The sequence below is a fragment of the Callithrix jacchus genome, chromosome 10 (assembly GCF_049354715.1).
Source record: "Callithrix jacchus isolate 240 chromosome 10, calJac240_pri, whole genome shotgun sequence".
NCBI lineage: Eukaryota > Metazoa > Chordata > Mammalia > Primates > Cebidae > Callithrix > Callithrix jacchus.
The window spans coordinates 91,499,849-91,525,657 of NC_133511.1; the positions used below are offsets into that span (position 1 = coordinate 91,499,849).

At 35.0% G+C, this 25,809-nt stretch overlaps 1 long non-coding RNA gene across 1 annotated transcript in view; it reads right to left on the reverse strand.

The window, feature by feature from the left end:
* The window catches only part of LOC118145469 (uncharacterized), a 156,534-nt gene that overhangs the window by 114,258 nt on the left and 16,467 nt on the right, over positions 1-25,809 (reverse strand). The window contains exons 2-4 of the long non-coding RNA XR_008475196.2: positions 23,246-23,326; positions 19,421-19,502; positions 4,999-5,091 (exon numbers count right to left, since the gene is read on the reverse strand). This is a non-coding gene — a long non-coding RNA (uncharacterized LOC118145469). The remainder of the gene's footprint in view (positions 1-4,998; positions 5,092-19,420; positions 19,503-23,245; positions 23,327-25,809) is intronic.

Here is a 25,809-nt window from a genome sequence, read left to right on the forward strand (position 1 = left end):
ACAGGGTGGCTATTATTTTTATCATTCTCCCTCAACAAATAAGAAGGAAATGAAGTGACAAGATTGGCACCCTGTTCAGTGTTCACAGTCACTGAGGGGAAGGGACAGGATTACAACCTGCAGGCCATCAGGCTCCAGAACCAGCACTCTTACCCAACAACCACACTGTCTCTTTCATTCCTCATAACATTTTATGTATGTGTGTTACTTTGCTCATTATACAGATGCATAAACAGGTTCAGAGACGCAAGTTAACATAGCTAGTCAGTAGCACTCAGCAACATTAGAGTAGCTTTTCTTCTGCTTTGTCTCACCAACTCTTCCTGCCTTGCGTCTGCTATTTCTCAAATTAATGTAGACTCCCTCAATTCTTCCCTCCCTCTAAATGAAGGCATTCCCCATAGATCCATGCCAGATCTTCCAGTTTTATTTTTATGTAGCTACTTGTATTTTTACTATTTCAATTTTTACTCAATTTAAACAACTTTAAAAATTATAATTTTAGACAAAATGTCTTTCTATACCCAGAGCTCCAAATGCACAATGTACAATTTTCATCCAAAACCATGTTTGCCACATAAACATAACACATCTTTCTCCTAGAATTTGTTTAATTATCTTTAAGAAATTTGCATTTTGTTCTCAGTTATTCAGACCTGAAACCTCTCCATTGTAACAGCTCCCATTTATGATTATCTGTCACACCTTTCTCTTCCTTCTTTTTTGTCCGCTGCTTTATCCCAAATAATAATGGATACATACCAATTATTCTGTAAATTTTTGCTGAAAAAATTTATCAATAGGTTCTTACATTAGTCTAAGAGTTCATACCCCTATCACTGCACACCAGTAGCAACTCCAAAATCCCCAACTGCTCTCTGTCATTCAATAAGTCCCTGTCTTCAAGACAGAATCCACACTGCTGTTAAACAGCTCTTATAAAAATGGCTTTTCGATTTCCCCAGGAAAAATACAAAGCCTTCAACCTGGCATTTGGGGGTCTCACAATCAGGTTTCAGCGAACAACTTCAGGTTTGCACGCAGTCATTTCCTTCCACTTTCATGTTCTTCAGGATCTATTTCAAATGTCACTTCAAATCAGACATCATAACTTTAAGAGATGTAGAGGCCCCTACTTTTGTGTTTGGCTTTGGCAAGAAAGTATAGATATTGTTTGTACTAGATAAGTTAACAATGGCAATTTTAATTGATAAATGTAAGTATCTTGGTACCACAGTAAAAGTTTTTCTTATCCAATTTTTAATACCACTCAGGGATTCAACATTTTTGCTTATGCACTTCTCCAGTTTTCATACTTGCTCCTAAGACTCAGGAGAAACCAAAAACTAGTACTACTTAAGAATGAATAGACATACTATGGTAAATGACAATGAGGTTTGAAATAAAGCAACAAAAGGATTATTATACTTAGTGAAAACAAATTCCATATATAGTGCTCCCTTAACCAAAACTCAGTGAGTGTTTGGTGCAATTATTATCTTTATTTTACAAATAACTTAAGCCTCAGAGAGTTGAAGTGGCCTTCAACCTGGCATTTGGGGGTCTCAATATCTAAATAACTGATGTGCTGGTAAATGATAGCTCTGGGATTTATAGTTAGATAATCTATACCTAATGCCCATTTATTAGTGGCACCATACACTTAAAATGATATAAATAAAACTGAAGGTGGAATAATTTTAGGCCATAGGATACATAATGAAATTGTAAAGGCAAAAGGCTCTACCTCTGAAACTTAAAGGCTGCTTATTCTATAGTATCACAAATGCCTCAGAAGTCTCTGGTTAACCACATCATCATTCTATGATATTTAAAAAGATATGCAATCCTCTAACTGACTCTCAGATTATATCCTCATTTAGGATAACATGGCTATACTCATGATTACAGTGAAATTAGGCAGTAGGTCATACACAGTGTGGGCCTTAGAATAGGGGAGGTCCGATTTTGAATTTTGACTCTGTATTAGTGTGCTCTCACACTGCTAAAATGAACTATTGAAAATGGGTAATTTATGAAGAAAAGATGTTTAATTGACTCAGCTCCACAGGCTTAATAGGAAGCATGACTGGGAGGCCACATGAAACTTACAATCATGGCAGAAGGTGAAGAGAAAGCAAGCATGCCTTACCATGTTGTAGAATAGAAAGAGCAAAGGGGGAATTGTCACACAATTTCAATCAGTCAGATCTCGTGACAACTCACTCACTATCAGGAGAGCAGCAAGGGGGAAGTCCACCCCCATAATTCAGCAACCTCACAGCAAGCCTCTCCTCTGACACATGGGGATTACAATTCCAGATGAGATTTGAGTGGGGACACAGAGTCAAACTATGTCAGATGCTATCACTTAACTTGGGCAGGTTATTTACTTCTTTATTTGTACAAATAGAATATTAAGACCTACCTCAAATTGTTGTGAGGACAAAATAAATAAAGCAATTAAAGGGTCCTGTAAAATGAATGCTAGGTACTTAATAGGTTTTTATTAAGGAAAAGGTAATATCTTGACTGAAAAATGTTTAAATAATACTTTCTTACCTTCATAAAATTTTTAATGTAAGATTTTAAATTTAACATGCGAAGTCTGAAATTTAGATGAAGGGTTTTTGTCAAATCTTGATTTTGCACGGTTGTTACAGTTCCCTTGCAAAGAATGCTAAAATCAACCTATGCTAAAAGCAATCACGTGTCAAGTTGTTATTTGGAAAGCACAGAGAGTCATTTAAACAAGCATAGTATTAAAACGCATTATGAAAAAGAGGATGCTGAGTATTGCCAACCTCCAGTAAAATTAACTTCAAGCTTCATTTAAAAAAATGAATGTCGGCCGGGCGCCGTGGCTCAAGCCTGTAATCCCAGCACTTTGGGAGGCCGAGGCGGGTGGATTACGAGGTTAAGAGATCGAGACCATCCAGGTCAACATGGTGAAACCCCGTCTCTACTAAAGATACAAAAAAAATTAGCTGGGCATGGTGGCGCCTGCCTGTAATCCCAGCTACTCGGGAGGCTGAGGCAGGAGAATTGCCTGAACCCAAGAGGCGGAGGTTGCGGTGAGCCGAGATCGCGCCATTGCACTCCAGCCTGGGTAAAAAGAGCGAAACTCCGTCTCAAAAAAAAAAAAAAAAAAAATGAATGTCTATGTATGCAGATACTTTAAAAATTCTCCTATGCCAAATACTGTAAAAATAAAAATGATAATTTGAAAGCTTTAGACAGATGATGTCATTTGTCTTAATTTAGTTGTTTTCTAAAATAAAAGGTTATTTCATTTATGCATATAGTTTGTTTCTCCAGACCTGTTTTCTCACCTTTCTATATTTATTATTTTTATCTCTGAGGTTGCCCCAGTTAGAGAGAATGCTACAATATACTTAACTTTTAAAATATTTAGGATACCTGACCCAAAGAAATTGGCTGAAGTGAAGCAACTATGATTGTTGCTTTAGTGCACAATTTAAACTGATCGACCTTTCAAGTAAATGTTAGAGGCACTCATAAGTCACTGGCTTTAAAGGAAACACTTCATCCTTGTGAAGGTCGGGGGCCTGGCATATTACAGTTAGTTTACCAGATGGCTGAATTCCATAGAATAAGTTACAACCCAGGTGTTAGAAATTCTTTTATAAATTTACATCCCACAGAGTGCCTTGTTAACATACATGTTAATGTTGACCATGCACACAGAATTTTATTTTCATTGTTCACTACATTTAGCCAAAACAATGATTGTCATCTACAATGCTTCTCTTTTTTTTTTATTTTTTATTTATTTTTTTATTTTTGATTGCATTTTAGGTTTTGGGGTACATGAGCAGAGCATGCAAGACAGTTGCGTAGGTACACACATGGCAGCTTGTTTTGCTTCCTTTCTCCCCTTCACCCACATTTGGCATTTCTCCCCAGGTTATCCAATGCTTCTCTAATCAACACTTAACAAAGGAGACATAACAGGCAAAACGGAGCAGTTTTGTCAGAGGCCTTGTATAGGCACCTCAGACACATCAGGGAATGGAATGTCTAGAGGTTTAAATTGTCATGATTATTCTCATTCTCTTCAAACTCTGCTTTGTGATCCATAATTTTGATCAATCCCTCTCTCCCTTCTACAAGCCATATATAAAGTGCTGTGTCAAGTGCTACAAGCAGTATAAGTACGGCTTGGCTTCTCCCTGATGGCATTCACAGATATTCATTGCAATGTTTTATGCAGTTTCTTTCCTGCCTTTATTCCCGTAAAACATTAAGCCATGTGTAAAGAATCCAGACTTTCATACTGATGATCAGCTACTCAGAGGAGAACTGAGCCCTTCTACATGAAAGTCAACACCAACTGTCAGCACATATGAGGCCACCTTGGACTTTCTAGCAGATGGTATTATCCAACAGAATATAACTCCATTACATTCTGAACACAGGTGAAACCAGGTGATTCAGGAGAAAGCAGCAGAAAATGCTCAACCAAACCACAAAGTAAAAAACACTAAATTAGCATTTTAAGCCATTAGGTTTTAAAGAGTTTTATTACATGACATAAATAATTCATTAAATATCACTCTATAGTACTTATAATTTTCAATATATGGTATCTTCTGAGTCAGGATCAACAAACATTTTCTGTAAAGGGCCCAACAATAAGAACTTCAGGTTTTGAGAGCCATATGGTCTATGTCATACCAACTCAATTTAGTCCTTGCAGTGCAAAAGCAGCTATAGATAGTAGGTAAATAAACTGCAAATAGTTTTATTGTGTTCCAATAAAACTATTTACAAAAGTAGGCAGATGAATGGATTTGGTTTATAGGCATAGTTTTCTGAATCTTGTTCTAAGTTGACAGTCTAGAATAACGTATATAATTCTCATCTCACAGTATGCATTCAATTATTAATAGTCTATTGTCTTTATAAAATTCTGAATGGAAAGAAATCTTGCAGGCTTTGTTATAAATAATATCAAGCTGGCACAGTGACACATACCTGTAAACCCAACACTTTGGGAGGTCAAGACAGGAGGATAGCTGGAGGCCAGGAATTTGAGATCAGCCTGGGCAACACAGTGAGATCACATCTCTACAAAAGAAAAAAAAAAGCATTATCAAGACCAATTATAATAGTCAACATCCTAGTGTGCAGAGTAGTTGTTATGCCAAATCCCTATTGATTCTAGTAGAGATGGCACCTAATTCAAGAGGCTGAAGAAAAGACTCAGAGACAGCAAATGAGACATGGGGCTTTACTTGGGGCTTACATACAGTGGAGAGAGTCGAGTGGTGATGGACTGGGCAGGAGAAGACATGCAGTTAATGTAGTATTCTCAATTCCCTAACAACCTACACCTATCAACTTTGAGTCAAACCAGAACTTAATCCCTTGATCTTCTATATGACCCATTCTCCATGGGACATGTCAGGGGCTCAGATGTTCCTCACAGAAAAGGAACAAATCTCCAGGCTGGCCACTCCCGGTTTCTTAGCTTGGAGCACACATTCAGAAGACTCTGCCATACAGAGTCATTCTTAGAATACACTTTCATTATTGCTATCAGGTGCATTTACCATACAGGGGTTAAACCAGGTCAACATCCTCAATGCAGAGTATTGTACAGAACTCAACAAATGTAATTATTTTTCATTATACCTGTTTTCTAAAATCATAGTATTGCTATATATAATAGAGTAACAGAAATTTGAAGACAACAACAAAAAAATAATTGAATTGATCAGACTTTCAGCTTTCTTAAAATTAGCAAGAACAAACATAAACATAAATTAATGTGAACTTAAGAAACCTAACAAGTGGCCAGGCGTGGTAGCTCATGCCTGTAATCCCATCACTTTGGGAGGCTGAGGCAAGTGGATCAACTGAGTTCAGGAATTTGAGACCAGCCTGGCCAACATGGTGAAACTCCATCTCTACTAAAAATACAAAAATATTGGCTGGGCATGGTGACACAGCTACTTGAGAGGCTGAGATAGGAGAATCGTTTGAATCTAGGAGGCAGAGGTTCCAGTGAGCCGAGATCATACCACTGCACTTCAGCCTGAGTGACAGAGGGAGAATCCGTCTTAAAAAAAAAAAAAAAGCAACAAGCTATTCCAACAGAATGTGTCTAAGGATATAGAAAGGGCCTAAGTCACATGACCTAGTGTTTGTGTCTAAGAATACAGTAAGGGCATAAGTCACATGACCTAGCACCATGTGTTGATTAACAAAAATGTATGTGGCCAGGCGTGGTGGCTCAAACCTGTAATCCCAGCACTTTGGGAGGCCAAGGCGGTGGATCATGAGGTCAAGAGATCGAGACCATCCTGGTCAACATGGTGAAACCCTGTCTCTACTAAAAATACAAAAAATTAGCTGGGCATGGTGGCGTGTGCCTGTAATCCCAGCTACTCGGGAGGCTGAGGCAGGAGAATTGCCTGAACCCAGGAGGCGGAGGTTGCGGTGAGCCAAGATTGTGCCGTTGCACTCCAGCCTGGGTAACAAGAGCAAAACTCCCTCTCAAAAAAAAAAAAAAAATGTATGTAAAAGATCCTTTGAGTGAAATCCTATTTACTTCCCTCTTGAAACACCATTTGACATCATTTTATGTAGCATTTCTAAATATCATTTTATATACAAGTTAGATATATCAAAGAACAAATCAAAGCAATTAGAGACCCAAATAACCTTCCCATTGTGGGGGAAAAAAAAGAACTGTAGAGACCAGACTGACAGATACTGAGCGTATAAATGCTCCTTCTTGCATGCTACTGAAATTCTAAGTGAATTAAACAATTGGCTCTTTCAACAAGTCTCCCCTGTCTACAAAATATACAGGCAGCATAGAGAGATGACACTGAGACTGAGACTAATTGATTTGAGTTAATAACTGTTTCTATAGAGGTAATTTCCTAGAGTTTCCACTGGCCTCTCTTTTCACGTTTGAGTGACTGACACAAACGAAAGTACTTGCAATTTTAATAGTCACTGAGTAATTGATGAAAACTACTTCTCTTTTGCCACCTGCACATGAATAAATAGAACACAAGAGACAGTTCAAAAACACTGAAGTACATCCGGAAATCTAGAAGATAAAAGCATCTCAAATCACTGAGGAAAAATACACTTTTTAATAACTCGTGGTAGGCAACCTGACAGAAATTTTGAAAGAGACAATTGAACCAATATCTTGTAAAATATACAAAAGTAAATTCCAAATAAATTAGAACTCTAAAAAAACAAAATAGAATAAGCTATGCCATTGCTAGAAAAAAAACAAATTATTTTTTAATCTGAAGATGAGAACAAACTACGACTCAAAAAAATCAATGAAAGAAATATATAATAAATTCAATGACATTTAACTACTTATGCAAAGTGAAAAACACTGGAGATAATGTCAAAAAATAAATGAAAATTGAGGAAATGTTTCAAAATAGATCAATGATAGAGGATAATCTCTGTAGCACACAAAAAAAGCTCATACCACTTAAGGAAAAAAATTTAAAAATCAAAAATACAATTTAAATTAAGCAACAATCTAAATGACAATTCACAAAATAGATACACAAATAGCTCTTACATCTATAAAAAGACATTCATCTTCCCCCACAATAGTAATGAAAATAAAAACTACACTGACATGTCATTTCTCACCCATAACATTAGCAGATATTCCAACGCTCAGCAAACCTACCCTACAAGTGAGGCTGTTACTGGAGGGAGGGCCTTGAGTGAGTGTGGTCCAGGTTCCTGGTGTTTTGAAGAAGAACTGGACAAAATGCACAAAGTAAATAAGGAAGAAACACAGGAATGAAGCAGTGAAAGCAGGGATTTACTAAAGCGAGAAATCATAGGGTGGGAGTGGAATCCAGCAAGAGGCTCAAGCGCCAGGTTACAAAGTTTTCTGGGTTTTAAGACTCCTTTTGAGGTTCCCATTGGTTATCCCTTATCTGGATAAATGATTTGGTCTGTGGCTAATTAAAGGCTGAGGTGAACAGGTGCCCTATGCAGATGAAGGGATGGTACTTGCTTAGCACGTGGCTAATCTAAGGCACTCTCTCTTTCCATCTGAGACTTGGTGGAATGGGGAGGTCTATAGGGAGAATAGCATTTGATTCTCTTACTAGGCCTAGGGGAATGGTTTTTTTTTTTTGGTTTAGCTTTAGGAAGTTTAGAAAACACCCAGATCCAGGTGTTTTCCTTTTGTTCCAGCTTTGGAAAGTGAGCACAAATTGGCCTCAGATTCCCTGCCCCCAAACCTTGGTGTTTTTTTTCTTGATTCAGCAAGAATTGGTTTTAAGCTCCCCTCCAAACCCTGTTCTGTTGAAAAACAGGCACTTTTGTGTGTGTGTTAGGATTACAACCCTTCTGGAGAGAAACTTAGCAATATTTAACCAAACTACAAACCAATTTACAATTTACCCTGCTATCCCACTTCTAGAAATTTATCCTAAAGGCCCATCTGCAGGAGTAAGAAAAAAAAATGCATATTCTTCTTCACAATGGCATTATTTATAATAGCAAAACATTAAAAACAAGATCAATGCCAATAATGGAAGACAATAAATAAAGTGTAACTTATCCACACATTTATATAAGAGGGAATAATTATCACACAGTTGACAAAAAGAATTAAGATTATCTCTATGACTAATTTGAAGTGATTTCCAAGATGTAATGTTAAGTGGAAAAAGAAAATTGCAAAACACTATATATGGCATGCTACATTTTATGTAAGAAAGGAGATGAGAATGGTATGTGTGTGTAAAAACTATAAACATACACATATGTGAACTTTTATATGTATGTATACTTGCACACATACAGATGTTTGTGTCTGTGTATATGCATACTTATTTTGCAAAAAGGAACATATGAGAAGATAAACAAAAATGAGTCAACCACTGACAGGGAGTAGGTAGGACCACAGTGAAAAATGACAGAGAAACAATATGAATTTTCTTAATATTGTACAGTTTGATTTTTGAACCACATTAATATTTGACATCTTCCCCTTCAAAATAACCAACAGATGGGAAAAAAATTATAATTAAATATGAACAGAAACAAATAAATATATTTTAAGTCAATAGCACGAACATACAGAAGAAAGAAATGAAAGATGAGTCAGACAACTTTTGAACAAGTCAGTACTTTGACTATACATCATCAATGGGATATATTTTAAGGACGAAAATGCAAATAAGTCTTAAATTTTAATAACAGTTTTTTTGTAATAGTATTAGGACAATGATTCTGAAACTAATGTGCATTATAATATCAAGCAAATGATAAAAATATATTAAAGTTTTGGAAAACTAGTGTTTATGTGAAAAAGGAGAAATACATGGAATAGGGAAAGGAGTAGGACTTCGTGGTATAAGATGAAAACTAGAATATCATTATGAACTCAAGATTTTCAAAATATATATTTTTTCTAGCTTTGTAGAGGAATGGACGAAGAAATTATGACAAGGAACTACAGGACACACTTGATCTTGGTTTTTAAATCTCCTTCATCACTTAAATAGCCAGCATTCCTTGTGTTAGCAGTAGCAGAGATCTGAGTTACCCTGAGTTACTAGCGGTGTATCCAAGTGGGTCTGCAACAACTTCAGTTCTTGCCTCCTCAGAAGAAAATTCGACTGAGGGGCGTAAAAAAGAGAAAGAGACCGAGGCAAGTCCAGAACAGGAGTGGAAGTTATTTAGAACAGGAAAGAAAGGGAAGACCCCTTGCGAGAGACCCACGTGGGCGCCTGAAGGTCAAAGAGAGAGAAAAAGAACGGGAAGAGGGAGGGCGTTTAACCTTGATCCTGGGACTTTATATACTCACCTCTTTTCAGTGATTCTTCCTTTAGGGTGGGCCTTTTGCACTCACAGTGATCTTCTTACCCTTGGGAATTGAGCATGCGCAGTGTGTTTAGGAAGTTGTACGCATGCCCATCTGAGACTTTTTCTTTTTCAGGCGGAGTGTACCTGGAAGATCATACTTTTTGCTATTTTGTCTCTTAATGTTCATGCCAGGGAAGTTGCTTCTCCCTGGGGTGTGCCTCTAATTAACACTTTAGTATTAACAGATGGGGAATCATCAGGAAGGCCTCTCCCTGACACTGGCTGCCAATTTATCACTTTTAGAGAGGCAATGTGACAACTGCCAAACCATCACCCAACATTTCTAGTGGGTGGGGAGAGAGACCTCTCCTGCCCTGCTCATGCTTGTCTACCTGTAACACTTGGATAAAGTGTTAATTCCAGGGCAAGTATAGAGAGTGTATAAAATGAGACATTTGTTGTGGCCAAATGTATAGAAATATTTAAATATGATAAGAAGATATCAAAGGATGCATAGGACCCAGTTTCAAGGGTCTCCCCTTGACCACATCTGAGACATTTGAGAATGGATAGAAATCGTGATAGTAATGAATTATAACACATTGACTATGAAAGAGAAAAGAGTCTATGACCACATGGTGATGCAAACAAAGCCAATGAAAACAAAGAACGGGAATATTGAGAAAGGAATCTAGCCTTTACAAAGAATGCCAATTCTTGATTATAGAAGAAATTATTCAATTAGTAAATCTCCATTTGATAACCTGTAATAGTTATAGCCAAATTTTATCAAAAGACATTAAAAATCACTGGGATCAGTCTTTATATTACTTATTAATGACAAAGAAAGATACAACTTCACAACTGAAAAATCTAGAAGACATCATCTTAATCCAGAGATCAAACTTACTATCACCAATAATGGCACAAACTGATATCTCAATGCATAATCAATACACTGAGAATGGCCCATTGCCTTATACATTTCTTACCACAAATTATTCAACTTAAAACTAATTACAAAGAAATGATCAGATAAGTAAAATTTTACAGACATTTAACATATTTTCTGTAATCTTCAAAAATATGTGTAATGAAAGAAAAAGGACATGAAAATTGTTTTAGATTAAAGGAGATTAAACAAAACTGGCAGCTAAATGCAATGTGCAACTTGATAAAAAAATTTGATGACTGAAATAAAACAGTACAAAAGACATTATCAAGACAATTGGAGAAATTTGTATATATATTTTGCCTTGGAAAAATTGTATCACTGAGACACTTAAGACAGTGAAAGAGATCTGTTCTAACTCACCTACCTCTTGCCTTTAGCTTTCAAGCTGCCTTAATTATTCCTGAGTTTAGGCTTTGGAAGACATTTAGGTTATGGTTTAAATCCAGGATTCCTAACTCCTCCCTAGGCCATGCACCAGTACAAAGTTGGACAGTTATATTATTAATAGACTTGAGTTGATGTTAAATTTCTTGAATGTGATTGTATTGTGGCTAAGAAGGAGAAGACTCCTCCAGAGGAGATACTGGCAGGAATATTTAGGAGTCAAGTGAGTGATAACTGCAAAATATATTCAAATGGTTCATCCAAATAACAAAGAAGAGAGATAAATTCTTAATAGTTGATAAATCTATGTGAACTGTGTATGCAAGTTAATTCTATAATTCTTGCAATACTTCTATAACTTAATTTTTTTAATTGGCAAAATAAATATTTCCACTATCTTAACTACTAGACTCTTGCCTCTAGACATTTCAGTTCTGACGGTTGCCTTGTTTTCCATTCATAGTGCTGCAGGCAACATTGACACTTGATTTTGTATTAATACCTGAACTCTACCATACATGAGTCACCAACAGAATTTGTTTAATGTATAGGGATTCCTAGACTCCCACATAATAAGATTCTAGTATAATAAGTGCAGTATACAGCTAAGTATCTGGATCTTCAAGAAGAAAAATACCTATGTATCTAAGAAACAGATTTTCAGTGGTCTCTCAAAACTGTCTTACATGCTAACATGAGCATCTATATTTTGGCATGTTTTTAACTTTTTTTTAAGTGCCTGGATTACTTGTCTACCCCAAGCTCTACTAAGTATTAGAACACTCCAGAATAACATCCATGATTTATGTTTTCAAATCTCTTAAGAAGCAAAGGAATGTGGCAAATAAAACAACAATTCTCCATGACATTTTGATGTTGGAATCAATAATAGTCCCATTGAAATTTCTGGAAATTTCCTGTCAAACAAAGCATATGTTTTGAGAAGTGTTATAAATCCCAGGAAGTCACTTTATTTATTTTTTAAATTTTTTTGTTTTTTATTATTTCAACATTTATTTTAGATTCTAGGGTACATGTGCTGATTTGTTATGTAGGTATTGTGTGATGCTGAGGTTTGGTAATGAATGCTCAATCCCATCATCCGGTTAATAAGTATAGTATCCAATAGGTAGTTTTTCAGCCCTCAGCCCCCTCTTTCTTTCCTCCCTCTAGTAGTCTCCAGTGTTTATTGTTCCCATCTTTATGTTTATGAGTACCTAATTCTTAACTGTTATTTATAAGTGAGGACACATGGTATTTAGTTTTCTGTCTGGTTTTCTGTTTCTGTAATAATTTGCTTACGATAATAGCCTCCAGATGCATCCATGTTGCTGAAAAGGACGTGATTTCATTCTCTTTGCTGAATAGTATTTTGTAGTATTCATGTACCACATTTTCTTTATCCAATCCACTGCTGATGGACACCTAAGTTGATTTCATGTCTTTGCTATTGTGAATAGTGCTGCAGTGACATAAGTGCATGTGGCTTTTTGTTAAAATGATTTATTTTCCTTTGGGTATATACCCAGGAATGGGAATACTAATTCCATTCAGTGACCAAGTGATAGTTCTGTTTTTATTTTCTTGAGAAATTTCCAAAATGCTTTCTACCATGGCTGAACTAATTTACATTCCCACCAACTGTGTATACATGTTTCCTTTCCTCTATAGCCTTGCCAGCCTCTGTTATTTTTTGACTTTTAAATATTAGCCATTCTGACTGGTATGAGATGTTATCTCATTGCAGTTTTGATTTGCATTTCTCTGATGATTAGTGATGTTGAGCATTTCTAAAATATGTGTGTTGGCCACTGAATTGTCTTCTTTTGACATGTATCTTTTACTGCCTTTGCCTACATTTTAATGGGATTGATTTTTGCTTCTTGAATTAAGTTTCTTATAGATCCTGGAAATCACTTTAAATTGTATTTTTAGCCACAAAAGGTCAATTAAGCTCAAAATTCAAGTGATCATTTGTTTTAGCCAATAATTTCAAGTTTTCTTTACTGCTCCCATGTAGATTTTTATTAATATAAGTTCTACAATAGTCCTCTTGTTCTGTGTAAATCAAGCATGAAAGAATCTATATTTCCAAAGCACACATAACTTGCAGCCTGGAAACATCTGGTTGGATAGACATACCATTTTTACAAGTGAGTTTTCATAGCTATTGTATGCAAGACATCAGCTAGGTGACAGTTCTTAAGAGAACATCTGCAGTGCTCTCACCTGGAGTTTGCTAAAAATTGAGCATCTGCACATCAACATGTGGTAGGTCTGGTGGAAGAAACAGCAAGCAATTCAGTAAGTAAAGGAAGTTGATAATAAAACCCATGACTGGAAATTAGGTTGCGAGCAGATAATCTGGAATATTAAATTCCAGTTGGATGAATTTGAATCTTATCCAGGAAGCAATGATGACATTTGGAAATCTTCAAACTCAGTCATCATAGAGGGAATGAATGGTATCATTTCTCTAATAACTAATGATTCTGAACAGTTTTTATTTACTTACTAAGGTATCTGTGTATCTGCATGGAGAAATATCAATTTCCCATTTTAATTGGATTTTTAATCTTTTTATTATTGTTTTGAGTTCTTTATATATTATGGATTAAATTATCAGATGTTTGATTTAAAATATAGCTGTTCCTTCAAAGCTGAGAAATGTGTTTGACAGCAAATGGAGTAGTCAGTCACTGAGAGAAGTAATTTGTGGTCAATTGGAACTTGGTTAGTATCAGTTAGATGTCTTTGAAGAATTAGAGTAATCAATAGAGCAATGCTTAAGATACCAAAATAAATTGCCAGTATGATAATTTAGGTATAGCCCTAAACTACACAAACTATTTTCTGTCTAAACCAGAACATTTATCAACTCTATTTCAGAAGTGTGTTTTATTAAAATGACCAGAAAATTGAACAGCAGATATTGGTAAGTAATTTCCTCTACAAATATTGTTGCCATTTGAAAATCTTAAATATCAACTCCTAAGGCCATTTTCCCCCTCATGAAACATTTGGTTTATCTAGTTCTCAGAAAATATATCAGCCCTTTGAAATACTTTTTATCTGGCTTCCTGTTTTGATAATGCCATTGAGTCTGACCTCTACTTATATCTGAAGACTTGATGGACCACATTTGAGATCTGAGGAATTTCACACAGGCTTTGAACAATGAATTTTTCACAAAATAGTACTAGTTTAATGTAAGTTTTGGAGAAGGCCTGAGCCAAGGGAATTATGTTACCATCACACTATAAGTATAATTGAAATTGAACTCACCCTGTTTACTCAGATTAAAAATCAGCATTTTAGTTAACAAATTTAAAATAAAAATGAGTAAGTATACCTAAAGAAAACATTTTGCCAATGCCTCATTCTGACACTTTGCATCTCTGAGGACCCATTTCAATTATTTAAAAAAAATTCTCACAGATGTATTACAGGACTGAGGAACATCAGAAGATAAATGGAACTATAGACCATTTCCAGCAAGTACAGATTTCAGCTGTTACATACTCAGCAGCTGGCCAGGTGTGGTGGCTCACGCCTGTAATCCCATCACTTTGGGAGGCCTTGGCGGGCGGATCACCTGAGGTCAGAAGTACATACTCAGCAGGTTTGAGAGGGCCCCATCTTTACAGAACATTAGTTTTCCATAATTCACCAACCTAAACAGATTTCTGAAAACAGCTATTCCATGAAGAGATATATTGCTTTGGTTGAAAGAGCGATAACTAACACTTTCAGCCACAGTTCCTAACTGTATATTCAATAGTTGCTCTTATGCCGTTTTAATCATATGTACAGGTACAATCACAATGTTGAGAATTATAGTTACTCTGTAAAATGTTTTTAAAATAAAATTACTGAGTTATTATATCAGATGTTTTTCTAAGAATTTTTTTCTTATGACATAATTCTTATGACTATTATCTTAATTTTACAGATGAGAAAATTAAGGCAAAAAAGGTCACTTTAATAACCCAAGATCACAGAAAATTAAGTAAATTTGTCAAGATCAGAGCTAAAATTTGAACTCTAGAATCCACTACTTTAACTACTAGAATAAACTATACTATACTCTAAATGTTTTATTTACTGCAACAGGAACCAATTTGTTTAATTATATTTGTTCTAGGACAATAATTAAACTAAAATGAAAATACTAAACTAAGGAGAAGCATACCTTAACTGAATATTTTATGTATAAAAAATTAAGGCCACTCATCACTGATTCAACTAATATTTATTTAGCGTGTGTGCTGGGACTGTGATTATAGTTCTGAATGAGACAAACGTGAGACAGGCTCTCAAGGGAACTCAAATTGTAGAACAGGGAGCAATAAAAAAGAAGCAAGATGTAATTATTTAACTTCAGTGCTATGAAGAAAACAAAACAGTTATTATTATGACAGACAAGTCCAGAGTGGAACAGATGATTCAAATTGTGTGACAGCAAGGTCTTAGGGAAGGTGGCATTTGACTTCAGAACTTGTTTGTAAAAAGGAGCCAGAAGGTCTAATCTGGTGAAAGAAAAAGTATTTTGGGCAGAGAGAACTGAAAACACAGAGGAACCAGAAGTGGGAACTGCTGAGGGACAACAGACACTGGATAATTCTGTGCTAAACTCAGTCACAGAATTATTTTCAGGAGACTATTTTATTCATAATGACACATGGCCTAGCTTCTTGTCTTAATGCCATGGAGCCACTCCTAAAAGCCTAAGTGGAAAATTGCCACCTTATGGTTCCACATTAATTAAAATTTAGGACTTGTAGGGCAATATCCAATCACCTGGCCAACCTCTTCTTGAAAACCAGTTGAGTGACCTCTGAATTACAAATGAAGGTTCTTTAAAAATTACAATGTATTTTTTTGAAAACAACTCATTATCAAGTAAATAGTTAAAAAATATCTCTATATTTTCTGAACATAAAAACAGGCTAGCAAAAATAAGTTTATGTGTCTTTTTAACTCTGCTCCACATTTTTCTTTTTCTCATTTATCAATTTGTAATACACTATGTAATTAACATGTTTATAATATTTATAGTTTATGAATCAATTCATTGTAAAATATAAGCTTTACAAGTACTGAGGGCATGGTCTGGTTTTTTTCCATAACGTAGAACACTGAACAATGTTTAGTTCATACTAGATAGGAAGTAGTGAATGAACGAATAAATGAATAAATACATAATTGTGTTCAATAACTAAAATTTTTAAATAAAAATATTTTGTTTGGCCATTGGCCAGAGCAGCCTATGATTGGACCAAGTCATCTCAATTTATTTTCAGCTTATCTATGTATAATTTGAATCAAGATCTAACTTTAAACACTAAAAAGTCATACTATGTAAATATTTTGTTAATAATTTTTAGCATTAAAAGAGATACTTCTACTTTCCATGAATCTATAAAAGCTGTATAGTCAAATGGGTATGTTTTATGTTTTTATTATCACATTTCCTCTTTGGGACTAGAACATGCTGGTGGGAATTCAGTCTTCAAAAAGCAAGTTTAATAGGACTGAATGCAGCAAAAGCTTAAATTGTCTTCCCTTAGTGTTTGAATTTATAACCACATGCATATAATTTCATACACAACACCCAAGGGGTTCTTCTATTGAGGGAGATAAACATTTTCACAGAAACTCTAAACTGTTTATATGTGGAAACCTTGGTTTATATAGTTAATATACAGTTTTATGTAACTGTTCATATAAACTGTCCAGCTCTTGACTTCAGAATCATTCACTAGAAAAGAAATATTTATTATAGAATCACAGAAGTAACTACTAATGTGTGAAATTAAAAATATATTCACTTAAAAATTATAGAATTTCTAAGTAAGGAGGAATTACTAAAGTGAAAGATACTAAGCCCCCAAATTATAGAATGAGGTTAGAAATACAGAGTAACACCTTAAATTTATTTTATGCATTTTGGTATTTTTTTCTTTTCATATTTTCTATTTACTTTTTAAAAATAAATTTTCATGAAGAAATTTACACAACACTGAAAAATATAGAGAATAAATGAACCTTAGCTCAAGACAAGATCTAGAGATAAACATCATCATTTTCAAGGGCATCTTCAGTGGCTCATGCAATTTTGAAAACAAGAAAAAGTCTTCAAAAGTGTTAGTCTATTTTAGTGAGGTTTTAAAAAGTAATAATTCTTTAAAATCTATATATTATTATTGCTGACCTTATTTTAAGTGCAGAGTATTAAAATAAAATAATGTTTTAATCTTGCATAATAAAAACTCAAGCATTCTTACAACAAAAGAAAAAAAAAATCCAATCAGTAGTCACCTGATTAACAGAAGTGTATCTGAATCTCACTTAAAAAAATAACACAAAGTAACTATTACATCAACTGAGGCCAAACCTAAAATAATCAAAATAATTTGAGGAAGGGAAAGGCCATGCATTGACATTTAATCTGACCTATATGTACCAAGTAGAGATTTTACATATGATTGCCTTGATCCTTCCATACTTGTCTTCCCTACCCTCATTCATCCTCAAACAATACTTAAAGGAAAATATATAATTTTATTGAAGAAACTCACATTCAGAAATGGTAAACAAATTTCCACAGCTAGTGAGTGACAAATATGAAATTAAGACACACTATTGACTTTAAATTCTACTGCCATCCTTCACTGGGAATTGTGAAGAGGAAGGACAGCACCCAGACAGAGTCGTAAGAGACCTTTGATTAAATATTTGAACAACTGGCCAGGCACAGTGGCTCATACTTGGAATCTCAGCCTTTTGGGAGGCTGAGACGGGCAGATCACTTGAAGTGAGGAGTTTGAGACCAGCCTGACCAACATGGTGAAACCTGCTGTACTAAAAATACAAAAATTATCTGGGTATGGTGACACATGTCTGTAATCCCAGCTACTCTGGAGGCTGAGGCAGGAGAATCACTTGAACCCAGGAGATGGAGGTTGCAGTGAGCTGAGATGGCACCACTACAGTCCAGCCTGGGTGATAGAGCAAGACTCCATTTAAAAAGAAAAAAAAGTATTTAAACAACAAGATTTAGACTGACTTATTTTTTGTTCCAATCTTATAAAAACGTTTGCAATATCCCACATTTTATTAATTAAATTGTGTATTTATTAATACAAATTGTGTTCTAACTCTCTGAGAGCAAATACAGTGACATCCTCTGCGTTATTTAGTACTCTCTGATCCAGTTCTCAAAGGATATAATACTCTCATAGACCATGATAACCTGAGGAAATTCTTTTAGGCTTTGTCTTTGTCAAGTAACATTTATGATTATTCCTGTCATCCTCACCCAACTCTATGAGAAAACAGTGACTATCACTTCTATTTTACAATGCAGAAAACTAATTATCAGGGAAGTTAAATAATATATCCATGATTGGATAGAGCAAATTACAAATATGATCATGTGTCCGCGCTTTGTGCCCGACATTGTGACAGAGTCTCCCTCATCCTTAACCTCAATTTTCTGAAGTCACAGAAATAAATATGATGCAAAAATTGAGAGTCTTCTTATTTCGTAAGAAAACAGACATGAAGGATTATCCTAATTGCACCCACTGGACCTGACCTGGACAATGTTTAAATTTGTCAGAAATTTTTGTTTGTTCCCTAACTGTTGCTTTGTCACTTCTGAAATCTTGTCTAGGACTGAAAGGTGTACCATACTCATGATGGCCCCATCACCAACCCCTACACCTCAAGAAAAGTAGTGACACTCTCTCTTTGACCAAACTCTAGTCAGGCTTCTCTGAGCCGTTTTCTCAAACTTTAGCCTATTAAAACTGCTGACTCAGCACAAATGATGTCTATCCCTGCCTTCATAGACTTAAACAAACGCTAGCATAGTTTCTAACTGAGCAAGGCCACGTCCCTAGGATGTGAACACCAGTAACCTAAAGAATCTACCTGGGAACAAAACCTGAAAATAGGGTCTCTGTCTTTCAATTTCTATGGAAGAGTAGGAAACTATCTTTGACAAGTGCCAGTTAGCAAATCCAGATGGCCTGGTCACACGTACTAACCTTCCTTCCTATTTCTTATGAATTTTCACTTCCTTGACTTTGCTCAAGTCCCACTCACCCACCCTCCCTACTCTTTTATTTTTCTTCTAAAAGTCCAAGTCATCTCTACACAAACCGAGATTGAGTCTAGTTCACACTAGGTTCTTTTTTATGTTGCAATAACTGGTACTGATTAAAAATCTGCACTTACCTCTTTAATGACCAGCTTTGTTTACTTCTGAGAGTAGAAGGAATGGTTCACTGTCTTTATTTATTCACCTCCTGACATACATCTGAATTTAAAAGTAAAGGACAGATTTTAACTCACAGAATAGGTGCCCAGTGTATAATTGGGAGCATAAAATATGGGCAAGTATTAAAAATATTTAAGTTAGTTCCTTAGGCATATCATATAGATACCACTTAGAGCTAGCTTTGTCCAGTGGTACAGGGTAATGCATTTGGTAATTCACGAAGAGAGGAATGTTTCTCTATCAAGAATGTCTCCATCCCAACCTAATGTCTTGCACTGTAAACTTGCTGCAAGATTCCTGCTTACTCCCTGTAACTGCAAACCACAAAGGTGAATTTTGCATATACAAATGCCATTCAGTGACATTAGCTGTCATCTGAGAAGTTTAGAGTTTATCCACTCTAACCTTTCACTTTGAGAAAAGATTTGATTGTTAACCATGTGAGTGTCTAATAAAAAACTTTGAAGCAAGTGTTAAACGTGGAATTTAAGATTAGATGACCTGGGTTCAAATTCAGGTTTTAGAACTTGACTTACTATATTAAGTCTCTTGGGCCAATCACTAGACCTCTTTAAATTACAGTTTTTCTATTTTCAATGTTTAGAGAATCATCATAATTATCTCATAGAATTATTACAAGAATGAAGTATGAAGAGGACATGAGAGACTGTACATAACCTAAGAAGCTTATATTGTTCATCCTTAGAAGGTGAATTAGCAAAATCATAACTTTCTGCTATATGGGAGAGTTTGACACTGTGGTAAAGAAGCTCCTGTCCTTGACTGTCTCTGGAGTCAGAATACCTGAACTCAACTCACAGAACACAGCATGCCACTTAGTTTCTGTGACAGTGTGTAAACCACCTGAACCCGCTGAGCTCAGTTTCTGCATCTGTAAAGATGGCTAATAATAATTTATCACAGAGATTACTGTGTTTATTAGATGAAATAATTAGGGGAACATTTAGAAAAATGCCTGGGATGTAGAAAGTATGTAGTAAATACTAGCTGATAATGATAATGATATGATGATGATGGTGATGATCATGATGAGGACAACAGCCCTTCCTCTTATTACCCTTAGGGAACTCTTTTCTTAGTCTTAAGTGTAATAATTGCTAGTTGCTCATTAGACAGCACTACACTTAAAATGCAATAGTTATGCCAAAATCAAAATTTCTTATAATGAGAAAAATATTTTAGGATTTTGCCAAATTTCATATTTGCATCACAGTTAACCTCATTAAGATGATATAATCGAGACAAGTAAATTCAATTAGGTATTTCTAATTGTGAACTTATTTAGAGCCATATAAAACATGTAGACTCAAAAACAAGAGAAAGAAAAAGAAAATGTAAACCACAAAGTCTCAGACTTACAGTCAGACCTAAACATCTGTGATTATAATAGTTTAGGATGCATTGTGCTTGACTTACTTCACTTTGTATGTACTGAGCTACAAAACCCTTACTACATTGAATAAGGGTAAATAATTAGATTTTACAAGATTGCATCTTTCTAAACTCTTATTATACTGCTTCTTCCTAGTGCAGAAATGTTCATTAGATCTGACATAAACTTCACTTTAGTAAACAGTAGATTTAGAAAAATAATGTTTAAAGTATTCAGTATTTTATAAATAGATGCAAAAAGTGTTTCAAATAATTAATCAAACAAAATTGGAATTGAATCCCTAAGTTACTCTTTTAAAAAAGAATTATAAAGTCTCAGAGGCAGAGAACACAGTAGAGATGTCTGTCAGAGGGACATGGGAATCATAATTGTTATCACTGATGATTTTATATCCCAGAATGATTAAATAGATATTAAGAGCTATGATAAATTACTACAGGCAGTACTTCCCAACGTAAATCATAGAAATGAATCCATGATTACTTCATTTCTACATATAGGACACATTTTATAATATTTAGAAATACTAAAATATTCCCTGGGGAAGAGCAGAAAGGTATTTTTTCCCAGTAGATAAGTGTGTTAGAGAAACTCCTTATCTGTACATTTTTCAATATGAAAGTTATCCAAAATATGAAGTTTCCCAAAATACGAAGTTTCTACATCTGTGAGGGGGTCTGATGAAAATCATCAAGAGAATTAGAAAGAGAGAGAGATTGAATCCTTTCTCCTATGTCTACCTCCTCTGGCCTAATCTAAGATTTTGAGTTGTCTGAAACACACTTACCACTGGGCTAACTAATACTAGGGAAGCGCAGACTCTCACCAACTTCAGCAGGTAATCATGTGACCATGTATACAATAAGAGATACATACATATATACCGACAAAAAGTCCCACAAACCAGTTTTTAACTGTTGTATCCCACTGAAGAATCATACTACTACGTTAACTATTCACCAAAATGCCCAAGACTCCTCCTCTATTGCATGCCCCCACATATTCTAAGTATGACTTATCCTAAAGTATCATCTTCCTTATATATTCTTTAATTGAATGCAGTCTCCCTGAAAATTAACTAAATATGTATGTGTTGCAAAGTTATATTTATTGAACTTCTGTTTATTTACAAACCTGCTTCCTCTCATGTTTGCTTGTGCACCCTCTTTCTCTCTCTCTCTCTCTCTCTGGCTCTCTCTCTTTCTCTCCCTTCCTCCCTCCCTCTTTCATTCTTTTATTAAATTTTATTTTGACAGGGTCTTATCATTGTCCTGTTGCCTAGCCTGGAGAACAGTGGCATAATTATAATTCACTGTAACCTTGACTTCCTGGGCTAATGCAATCCTCTTGCCTCAGTCTCCCAAGTAGCTAGGACTACAGGTGTGTGCCATCACACCCAGCTAAATTTCTAATTTTTTTGTAGAGACAGGGGTCTCCCGATATTGCTCAGGCTGGTCTTGAACTCTCCTGTTCAAGTTATCCTCCCACCTCAGCCTCCCAAAATGCTGGTATTACAGGCATGAGCCACCATGCCTGCCCTCTCATAGAGTCTTGAGACCTCCTGAAGTTGCTTATGTTATTTCCTTTACTAAAGTGTCCTTCCATAGTTCTGCTTTTACCTTCTGGCAAACTTCTCATATTTAACAAGTGAGTTCAAAACTTCCATTTCTGACTAAAACCTTTGTAATACCACTTTCTTTTATTTTTGGCAGAATATATTACTATTTCTTTCCAACCTCACACACATTATCCATGAGCACATTATAGCAATGTGTGTTACACTGCAATTTACATACATAGCTGTCTTTCCCACTAGATTTTGAATACTTAGCTTTCTAGAATGTTGCTTAACATATAGAATTTATACATGTTTGTTAAAAATATAAAGAAATGATCTGCAGGAAATAATTATAATTTAGAAAACCTTATTCAAGGTTAGTAGAAAGCTGAATAGACATGAGAAATTGTAGTTGCTATCTGTTTTACTTGAATCATATCAATTATAAGAATGAGATAAAAAGCAATATTGATGAGGTTCATATTTTGAACTTTATCCCTCAGAAATAGTTTCATTATGCTCCTTGGCCACAAGTTGTATCCTATACATTGACATTTCACAAATGAGAATCAATGATTAAAGAAAGGTAAAAAGCACTTTGATCATTCAGTCTACTAAAATTCATTAGCCATGCATTGTTAAACATTCCTTTCTCCCTATAAACTGATTGTTAAATATTGGCAAATAGTCAGAGTCAGAAATAAAACTACAACTCATTAAACTAATTCTATAGATGAAGAAAATGAGACTCAGAGAGATTAAAAGATTTGTCTGCACAACACTTGAGTGACAGCTTGAAGTGGTACCCACCTTTGTCTGCCTCTTAATATCCTGCTACTTCCATAATATCACGCATTATTATAGCTCTGGTCTGCATATCTAGATCTTATCCTATGAAGAGACAAAATATTATTTATTTATTTATTTATCTCCCCAATCCCTTGAAGAGACAAAATCTTATAGAAAAAAATATTGTTACATCTTGAGTTGATTTTTATATAAGGTGAAAGATGAAGATCCAGTTCCATTCTTCTGCATGTGCTTTGCCAATTATCCCAGCACCATTTGTTAAATAGGGTATCTTTTCCCCACTTTGTTTTTGTTTGTTTTGTCAAACATGAGTTGGCTCAATTTGGCTTTATTTCTGGGTTCTCTATTTTGCTTCCTTTGTCTACGTGGACAAAGAATGATACATTGGACTTTGGGGAGTCAGGGAGAAGGGTAGGGAGTGGTTAGAAATGAAAGACTGCACGTTGGGTACAATGTACATTGCTTGGGTTATGGATGGACCCAAATCTCAGAATCACTACTAAATAACTTATTCATGTAACCAAACACCACCTGTTCCATCAAAAATCCATTAAAATAAAAAAATAATATATTTTTTAAAAGTATTGTTACTGTGTACACATGGCATTCATCAACTTTATTTTCATGAATTTTAATACAAATGAACACCCTAAAAATCCACTAAATTCAAAAAATCCTTTGTGATTCACTCTAGTACAGCATTGAATAACATAAAACAATGCTTCTGAACAAGGCCAACAACAGTTCCCAAAAAATAGTGCTTTCTCCTCAGCTTTCTTCCATTCATCAATGAGTACATAGTCACAAAAGCAAAAAAATAATTTTTGTGTGTATGAAAATTGGCCATGGAAAATTATAAAAGCTAAAATCTAACTGTTTACATTGATTTGAAGAAAAGAGAATATAAGAGGTCTTTGGTTCTTAGGAAATAAAAGGTTTAGATAAAAATCAAGATTGGATTGCCAAATGCAGGATTGATCTATAATCTGAACAATATGCCATATACTGTATATTGAAATAAGAAAAAAATATGTTAAACAGTTTCAATGAGCGTCCTTGAGGCAATGTAAAAGCTTCCAAAAAGTGAGAAATAAATTATAGGTGAAAGTTAAAAAGACAGCTAACTTTTAGTTTGAACATATGGCATCAGATATGTAACTTTTGGTGGAATTATACTTCAGAGAAAATTCACAAGCCTTTGAAGCTATTTCTGCATTTATAGTTATGGGAATTCCTTAAGTTTTCATATGCATGCCTTATGAATAACAAGTATGTATGCACTCTCTCTAGATATATGCAAATGTAAGGATATACAAGAAAATTAGGAATGTGCTTCATGAAATAATTTTGTAGATTATTTAATCCTTTGTGAATTATTTAAGGAAGCTGTGTACTTAATACTTTGTGGAATACTCAATAAGATTTCATGATTAGTATATTTTCATCCTTACATTCATTAAGTACATCTTATCAAATTTCTGTTATTTAACAAGAATTGCAGTAGGTCCCAAGATAAAGCATAAATCAATGACTAGCCTTACCCATATAACACTTTCTGGAAAGCATATCACATTTGTCATAATTTGTCTAGCACCTATATTCCTCACTGTTTGTTATTAAGCTGGAGTGCTAAAGTCAAGTATCTCTCTCTTTTCTCTATATATGTATTATACAGTGCATTTCACCAATCTTACTTACTATCAGCATGAATAAAAAGCATCTCTCTGCACCTCTCCTGAAATAATCTTGAACAATTTCTCAGACTTAGAACATACTCAACAAATGCTTTGAATTTGTGATTAATATACTATAAATACTTTGGAACTTGTACTTTATCAACCCCTCAAGTTTTCATTCTTCTCTCAGTTTTTCATTGATGAGCATTTGGTTTCAAGTCAGATTTAAACATGATGTATAAGTAATCTCATGGATAACATAGACAACTACCTTGCTGCATGGTGTGATTGAGTTAGAGTCAGTACATAAGAATGACCAGACTGATGATTGAGAGACTTCTCCAAGGTGCTGGTAGCATGGAGCTAGTCCCTATGAAAGACCTGCTGGACAACAAAGGAACTTGCTGGAAGGTGCAAAAAATCCTTAGCTAGACTTTAATGACACATTAGGAGGTCTCCCACTTGCTATTCTGTTGGCAGTCATGCCTAAAGCAGCAAAATCAAGCCAGGAAGAAAGACTATTTCTCTTGCTATGTCCTTGCAGCTCCTCCATTGCCCTCTTGGAAAAGCTAAACATCAAGTCATCATGTAAAAAAGGAATGTCTACAATGTCAAAATACAATATTATAAGACAAAGCAAAGGAGTGTAGATTTGTACTTGAGAGCAAATATAGTTACAACTGGCATAGGACATATTTTGAACAGACTTAGATATCTCTCTTCCAGTGTCAGTGAGGAAACATATGAACAAAGCAACCATCTTTACTTCCCCAACTAGTTGTGCTTGATAGTGCTTCCATTGATGTTTTTATATTATGTATGCAAATTTGAGCTCTAAAATCTTTACCTGTCAGTACTGATGAAATATTCAGGTCCTTTGTCAGTAAA